General features: G+C 34.8%; 1 protein-coding gene across 1 annotated transcript in view; it reads left to right on the top strand.

Annotated features, from left to right (window-relative positions):
* ADCYAP1 (adenylate cyclase activating polypeptide 1) overlaps positions 1-7,468 on the top strand; it is a 405,353-nt gene extending 397,885 nt beyond the window's left edge. Inside the window, exon 5 of the transcript XR_005212225.1 lies at positions 7,420-7,468. The gene's annotated coding sequence lies outside the window, so the exon portion shown is untranslated. The remainder of the gene's footprint in view (positions 1-7,419) is intronic.
* Positions 7,469-9,187: the final 1,719 nt, after the last annotated feature.

The raw sequence follows: 9,187 nt of genomic DNA on the forward strand, positions 1-9,187 counted from the left end.
TCTGTAATAGTGATGGGTAGAATAAGTATCTTGTCCTTAGATGTTTATATTTATTTAAATCTTATTCTAGTCTTGTATCCCATTTCCCATTTCAAAAAATTTAATAATAATGGCTATTTATACTTCGAAAGTAAAGAAAACTATGGTGGTCATTAATCCTGTTCATTAAATATGTCTGATCTCTGTCGGGTCATACGGTGAGGTTGCAAGTCTCCGCCAGTTTGGAGCCAGCTGTGACTTGCTTTGGATAATGGAATGCTTGTGGCAGTGACACTATTAGGTGGCAGTTTTAAGAAGCAGTACTTTATTTGTCATATTCTCTCTCTCTCTCTCTGCCACAAGGTGAGCAAAATTTAAATGACAGCTGTTTCATCAACCTGTGTCTTAGAGGAGGGGGACTTGGGGTAAAGCCCCTAGCCAGCCCACGAAGGCTGTCGGAGTGAGAAATAAACCTTTCATGTTACAAGTATTAAAGATTTTGGCTTTTTTTTTTTTTAAATAGTATTTATTCTGTCTGAAACAAACAATGCTCCAGAGGGAGCATTATAACCAAAATCCTAAAATATGAGGCACTGGGTCAGGGCAGAAGTTCTCCAAGTGTGGTCATGGACCCCCTGGGGGTTCCTGATACTCATGAGATCAAAACATTTTTCGTAATAATATTAAGACCATGTGCAGTGGAGTTTTCCAAAGGTTACATGACATATGATCTTGGAGCGGATTGAATGCAGAAGGAGATATGAAAATCTTGTTGTCCTCTTTTTATTCAGATGTTAAAGAAATTTGCAAAACAAAACTCCCATCCTATAAGCCTGCTAAGTGCTGATAGACAAAAGCTCATAAAGTAGATTTTCTTTATCAATAATTTTCTCTGAGTTGGTAACCAAATTGAATAACTTTTTATTTTTTGGTTCAGTAGGAGAGTTCTAAAATTCTTGATATTTTTTCTATACTGTTTCTGTATTTTTTTCACATTATGTTATTGTCCAGCATACCAGTAGACAAAAGTCAAGCTATAACTTTGTGACTCCATGTTTAGTTTCTGTTCCCAAAAGACTCAGGATTTCGTTTGCCAACTTGGAGTTGTTTAGAAGCACTGAAAATTATTTAGCTTTTTATCTTTCATTTAAAGGTGGTTATTAAGGTTGTATTCTAATCCAAGAGTTGCGTGCTCTTAAGTGTCCATGTCAAATCTGCTTTACAAGTTAATAAACATTCTGATTTACAGGTTTTATTTATTTTTTATTTTAGAGCTCAAACAACACCTTTATTTATTTATTTGTTTATTTGCTATTTCCCAATGCATCAGGTGTTAACTTTTTTTTTGAATTCAGTTTTATTGAGATATATTCACATACCATACAATCATCCACAGTGTGCAATTGTTCACAGTACTATTATATAATTGTGCATGATCAGCACAATCAATTTTTTAACATTTTCATTACTCCAAAAAAAAAATTAAAATAAGAATAAAAATAAAAGTAAAAAAGAACATCTAAAACATCCCATCTCCGCTTCTCTCCCCATTTTGCATTTAATTTTTGTCCCCATTTTTCTACTCATCTGTCCATACACTGAATAAAGGGAGTGTGAGCCACAAGGTTTTATGTAAGCTACATAGTTGTGTAATTGTCTCTAAGAATCAAGGCTACAGGGTTATAGGTTTAACTTTTTCACAAAAATAAATACAGTCTCTAGAATCTTCAATTTTTAAATCTTCCCTCCCCATTTTTTTCTTATGACCTATACATAGATAGAAATTTTATAACTGTATCTGGCATTTCAGGCTGGGAAAGAATTAAAGGGAAGGGTGCCTTTGTGGGGGTGTTTTAAAGTTCACACACTCTGCTGTGTTTGATGTTGTACAGATATTCCTGGTGAATAGTTGGCACCAAGACACGGTGGGCTGTGGGACTAGGCATTGGGGATGGGTGAGGGTGTATTCTCATTGGGCTATAGAAATGGAGGTGAGGGAGGTTTGAAAAATAATGTTTAAGGCTGAAGATAAAATCAAAAGTTGACAAGAAAGCCTGTCCTAGAAATCTCTAGTAAGGTTTAGGCAAAAAGTGAGGAAATCAGGAATGAGCTTAAACATGCAAAGGGACAGCAACTTTAAGCATACTACCATGGAGAAGGTGGCTAATGAGGGTCAATTGAAAGCAAAATGAGAATGATCTTTTGAGGCTGGTGTGGGTTGAGAGGAAGTTGTTACTCTATTGATCCTTCATGTATAGATCTGCATGTTGAGTACTGACCAAAAACATTTGAGTCAATAACAAGTTTTGATTACTTCCAATGGGGAATGAGAAAATATAACTAATCAATTTGGTTTCTTTAATAAACTTTGATAATATAATTTTGTAGAATCCCAGGTTGCTATCTTTGAAAACTGAGACTCATGTTTATTTATAGAGACCACTGAAAAAGAACGTGGTGAAAAACAGCTCTTAATAGGCATGGAGAGAAAGATCAGGTCCCATGTTTAATAAAGAAAGAGACGAATGTATAATAAAACGATTAAGACTTCCAAGTGTAGAGCTCCCCAAACAAATATTAGCAGTGGAAAAGTAATTACATTTTTGTTTAATAATAAATTGAAGAAGTATACCTGAGTTTAAAATTCCATAGCTTGTCTTTCCTTTGAATTGCTTCTTGAAAAAACATTAATAAGTAGAATAGAATTCTCTTGAAGGCTGCTCAGGAATTAATAATACAAATGAGCTGAAGGCATTCCATGCTGCCCAGATGGGGTGTGAGTGTGCATCCTGTAGAAGCTCGTCAGTGACAGTGTTCATGTAGAGGGGAAAACATCATTGTTTTACAACTCCCGAGAATCAAACGGATAATGATAGTGGGAACGTTCTTAAGATAATTTTACCTTGTTAAATGCAAAGGAAGAAACAGACTATAGGTGTATATCTCCACTGTGCTTATAACTAAGAATTTTTTTCCTTCCTAGCATATGAGGAAAAATTTTATTAAAATCTCAAAAATAAAGTGGAGATTATCACCACCAGCAATTCTGGATTGGTTTGCTGACAAGAGCAAGAGAGAGTCAACGTCAAAGAAATTTTAACTGCATAGTTTCTAGACGTAGTGGACAATGGATTAACCTAAAATAAGAGAGCAACTGAAGTATTACAGGTTCATTATTTTAGAATATTAAATCTGCAACACATACTCAATACTTTGGTTAATGATTAATACTGACTGGTCATTGTGGATGTGCTGTTTTGCTTACTTGAGTGAAAAATCAGTTTTTTAAAAAAGTTTTTATTCTATTCGTGGACTTACAGCCTCATATTGGTATTAGATGTTATAAAATGATATTTCTTGGTAAGTTATATACATATTTGAGGTTTTGCAGCAAGTGATTTTAAAGATGTGGAAAAAGCAAATTATTTGGTATCATTATAAATATGTGTGATTCCATGACACACATATTTATTGACTAGTAACCTAAGTTTTCCTAATTATTCGTAGTGTTTTTGAATTCATTGGTTTTATCAAGTTTTGGTCTCCACATTTTCAGATTAGCAAAAGTCACCATTATAGCTTATTGATTTGACTTACAAATTAATTAGAATATATGTTCAGCACATAGTATGAACCAAATCATTGATTGTTGAATGGAAGAATGAAGAGGAAATGTTTCTTCTTCATCATCATCTTTATTGTCTCATGTTTGTATATTGTTTACAATTTTCAAAGCACTTTCACATATATGATTTCATTTGATATTCACTTTAACATATAATATAAGGAAAATAAGGTTGAAATTATCCATAATTTTCAGCCACAGTTTAAAGAATGACTCATCCAGGTGGCAGTTTTTAAGTTTTAAAGCAAAAATTCAACTTCATTCCTGCAATTCTAAATACCATTTTTAGAGTACTAGTCTACATCTTGTAAATATTTAATAACTAATAATTTTACTGAACATGATTTCCAAATTCTGGCTTCTGAATACAATGGATTTTTTTGAAGGTTTTGATACTTGTTCCCTCATTTTGTGTTCTAATGTAATGAGTAAAATGCATTAAAAAGTTTGAAGCTATAATTGTTAACAGATATTAACACTTTTACAGGATTACTTATAATGTAAAAAATTGGAACTCTCTAAAAGTCCAAAATGTGGTAATGAGAATATAAATAATAAAATATCCATTTAAAGGTATATTAAAAAGCAATTAGAAATGATTCTTTACAACTTTTTTCATTCACATGTCTTTTAGTTTGGGTTGGCCTTTCTAAGTGAGAGAAAACTTAGAAGAGGAAGGTTAGTGTGACAAACTTACAGCACCCATTGCTGCAATTGGTTTATCACTTGGAAATTGATTAATGATTAATATTTTATATTAATACAGTAGAAGATAAAATGATCAATTCATTAGATGCCAAAAAAATTTCATAAACCCCAATACCCATAAGTGATAAAAGCTCTCAAAGCACTAGCAATAGAAGGAATTTTCCTTAATCTGATAATGGGCATTTAAAAAATCTGTGGCTAACATGATACTTATTGGTGTAATATTTTATTCTGTTACCCTAAGATTTGGAACAAGTCAAGGATGTTCTCTCCTCACTTCTGTTCAACATCATATTGAAGTTTCTGTCCATTAGAGTAAGGCAAATAAAAGAAACTTAAAGGCACATGTATTTGAAAGATAGAAGAACCTAGAAAACATGATGTTGAGTGAAATAAGTAAGACACAAAGAGACAGATATAGAATGAGCTTGCTTATATGAAATATTCGAATCTGCAAATCCATAGAGATGGATAGTATATTATAGGTTACCAGGGACTGGGGGAGTGGGGGGAGTAAAAGGAAGGGAATGTTATTGCTTAATGGGTATAGAATTTCTATTTGAGGTGATGAAAATTGAAGTAATTAATGTTTGTGTGAATGTAATAAATACCACTGAATTATACACTTGAAAGGGGTAAAAAGGGGGAATTTTAGGGTTTCATATATGTTACCACAATAAAAAGAAAAAAAAACCAAAAAAACCTATCTTTACTCTCAGTTGACATGATTTTATGTGTAGAAAATCCTAAGAAATCTACAAAGAAACCTCACAAATTATTCAAAACACTAGTACACTAGTAGACCTAAGCACATAATGGAGTTTAGCAAGGTGGCAAGATATAAGAAAAACATACAAAAATAAATGGTATTATCATCTACTAGCAATGAATAATTAGAAAATAAATTAAGAAAACAAATTCACAATATCATAAAAAATAAAACAATTAAATTCACAATATCATAAAAAATAATATAATACTTAGGATTCAATTTTGGAAACTGAAAACTACAAAACACTGCTGAAAGAAATTAAAGAAGACCTAAATGAATGGAAAAGTATACCACGGATTAGAAGACTATATTATTAACATGACAGTTCTATCCAAATTGAACTATAGATTCAATACAATCAATATCTACTTTCAGCTGTGTTTTTGTTTTATTTTGTTTCGCAGGCACTGATAAAATAACTCTAAATTAGAAAAAGAACAAAGTTGGAATATGTACACTACCTGATTTCAAAGCTTACTTAAAATAAAAGTGGTGTCTATTAGCATAGGATAGACATGAGGATAAGTGGAACAGATTAGAGAGTCTAAAAATAAACACACATTTATGATCAATTTGTTTTTGACAAAGATATCCAGGTACTTCAATGGAGAGCTGACCGTCTTTTTAACAAAAATTAAACCTGAGTACACAAAAATGAACTCAAAATGGTTCACAGACTTAAATGTAAGACAGAACCACACAACTTCTATAATAAAATTTAGAAGAAAAATCTTTGTGAACTTGTTTTAGGTAAATATTTCTCAGTTATAACACTAAAATTCCAATCTATAAGAGAAAATGTTAATAAATTGGGTTTCATCAAAATAGAAAACTTTTGCCCTTCAAAAGATGCCATTAACAAAATGAAAAGCCAGAGACAGAAAGAAAATATTTCCAATGCATGTAATTGGTAAAGGACTGCATTTAGAATATACACAGAATCCTTACAACAACATGACAGTGCCCCCAATTTTTTTTAAAAAAGGGTTACATATGTGAATTGAAGCTTTACCAAAAAGATGCACAAAATTCAAAAGACTGCGTGTGAAAACATGCTCAATATCATGTGTTTTGAAGGAAATACAAATTCAAACCAGAATGAGCAAACCCCGCTCCCCGCCCTACTCCAAATTGCTAAAGTCAAAAAGGCTGACAACACTAAGTGTTGGTCATGATGGGGCACAAACCTTCATAGCCACTTTGGAAAACACTTTGGCAGTTTATTAAAAATTATCCTTGCTATAAAACCCAGTCATTCCACTTTTAAGTATCTACCCAAGAGAAATGAAAGCATATGTCCACACAAATATGTGGGCACACATGTTTACACTGGTAGGGGATAGTCTGAGAGCAGCCTGCCATTGATCCCTGTGACCCACAAATAAAGCTTGTGCTTGGGACCAAATGCACGAGCCTGGCTCCTGGGACAGGTTGATAAATGTAGGCTGACTCCCTTTTGGAGAGTTCCTTGGGGTCAAACTCACCCATTAGTAGATAATAGACTGCCTGCACATTCCTTCCCCTTTAGCCTCCAGCATATGTAAACATTCACTGGAAACAGCCTGGCTAAAGTACATAAGTTTTATGGCATCTTACCTACTTCTACTGCTGTATCTGCTACTGGCCAAGAGGGAGCAATGTCCCTCCATTATGGCACAAGCACAGAAAGGGGATGTGTAGAACATCTCCCTGCATCTTGGCATCTACTGCAGATTGACACTCACTGGCCATGGGGGACTGACACCCATTGGTGAAGCTGACCTTGTTTTGTCTCTTCTTTATGTGAATAAATGTTCCATCTAATGCCTCTGAGTTATACTTTTGCTGGTGACTCTGCCACCTAACTGTGGAGTGGATTGGGAGCCCAGGATTCTTGTTTCTGGTGGCAGGTGTAGTTATGTTCTTCGCTCTCCATCGTACAGTGAAACTTCTCCATTGGAGGTGATTAATAGGTGTGTCTGTTTCTGGCAGATGTACAGCATCATTATCCATAATAGCCAAACCTGGAAATGATCCAAATATCCATCACATGAAATGCAGTTTATCTATACAATAAATTTAGCAATAAAAAAGGCTCATTTTCTGGACCTGGGCCAATTTGCACAACCAGAGCCCACTGATGGAAAAGAGCCTAGGAGGAAAGATTCTACAGCATGAGGTCATGTATCTACAATAATAAGCATCTAGATCAGCAGCTGTGCCAGGCAAAGATAAGAGAGACCTAGAAGGAATTATAGTGGACAGAGGCAATGAGTGTCTTTGTGGCTTTCAGACCAGCTGTGGCAGCAGAAGCTATAGTTCATTTCACTAACCTTTCTCTTGTAATTTTCTTTAGGGACAAAGACCAACCAGAATCCCAGAGAAGCTGACCCACAGCAGGTGGATTTAGTGTCTGAGGCAAGTAGTGCTGGGTGGCATGAGGGGTGGACTGTATTGAATGTTGTGGTCCCCTATTTGTACAGACACACTTATTCAAACAGCTGCCTGGGACACTGGCTTTTCTTTGCCCACAACTTCTCCCCTTTCTTAGAATTGACCCCGACCCATGGGAGCTGTCTTGCCTGAGGTGTTGCCCCTCCCAAGGGGCAACTTATATCCAACACTTGGTCAGTTTGTGGTTATAAAGTCTTGGTTCCTGGCCTTAACTTAGTACCAATCAGAATCTCCTTCTGAGATCTGTATCTCCTTCTGGGATGGATGGTCCTCTTCTCCAACTGCATCACACTTCAACTTTCCCTCTTCCCGATCCTGCTTCCCACACTCTCCCAAAGGTATTGTTCCAGAGAGTAAACCAATAAATCTACATGCAAATTTCCACCTCAAAGTCTAATTTCCAGAAAATCTGATCTGGCAGAATAGATATATGTGTATTACATATCCATAAAAACACACCAAATTTTCCCAATGCTTGTCTTTGGTAATGGGATTTTGGATGATTTTAATTTTCTACTTTCTATTATTCTGCCTTTCCAAGTTTTTCTACAGTGGCATAATCAGAATTAAGAAATAACTGCTATAAAGTTGAAAAAAAAAATAAGAAAGAATCTTGTCTTTGAAGCCAGAAAAGGTAGGTTCAAATACTGGCTGTGAGTTTTTTTCGTTACTTAACTCAGTTTCTTCTTCTGTAAGATATGAATAAGCATTATCATATAGTGAGATTCATTTTGAGGAGAAAGATAATAAATATAAGATCTTTAACTGTAAGGTAACCTAAAGATGCTATTTGTTTCTGATTTTATTATCTCTTGAAACTGTTTCCCTATGTTCTATTCTATACATTGGAAGTAAATGAGAGTGCTGCTGGCTTGATGTGACCAAACGGATCAGTGCATACATTTTATTTACATGTCAAGAAAAGATTAGAGCTGAGACAGGTTCCTTAGACTGTATCCTGATCAAAACTTTGACATCTTTTATAGGGTAAAGGAAATCAATATCTTGTTTGAGTTCTGCAACAATTCTGTGTATCAAGACTGTGATTGCATTTGGGACCCAAAGTCAGAACACTCACTGCCTCTAAAGTAAACCTTTTCCAGGGCATTTGTCTAACTCTTGGGATGTAATAAATGGATGACTGATGGAGAATCTTTTTTTCTCAGCTTACTAAAAGAAGTCTGTAAGATCTAGTAACATTGGGGAACTTTGGCTCTTATTTAAAGAGGGCCTTTAGAGTTTCCCAGCAGTAGCACATGTTTATGCAGTTATTAAAATCCCTTCTGCCTGTCATGCTGTTCACCACTGTTGAAGGAGTCATTCTTAATTGACATTTGTGATAATCACCTGCAGTAGTAACCCCTTGCTAAATCAGCCTGGTTTTAGTAAAAAATAATTTGAAAAGATTTCATGCATTTCTCTATTACCTGAATAAACAGTTTTACCTTCAGCAGTGAGTAATAGGAGACAGAGCCTAGGTAATAAGGCTTAATTGAGACTAAAGCTGATGAAGCCTTATTTGACATTAATTATTCATTACATGCAGTGGGGATTTGTGTTAACAAGGAACTGTAGCAAATTTAGAAGAAGCAGGGCCCTTGTACAAGCGTATGTGTTAAGTAAGTGTGCAGGGTCCCAAATTCTGCACCTTAGAATTATTCTTTGGGAAA

The sequence above is a fragment of the Choloepus didactylus genome, chromosome 16, assembly GCF_015220235.1.
Source record: "Choloepus didactylus isolate mChoDid1 chromosome 16, mChoDid1.pri, whole genome shotgun sequence".
NCBI lineage: Eukaryota > Metazoa > Chordata > Mammalia > Pilosa > Megalonychidae > Choloepus > Choloepus didactylus.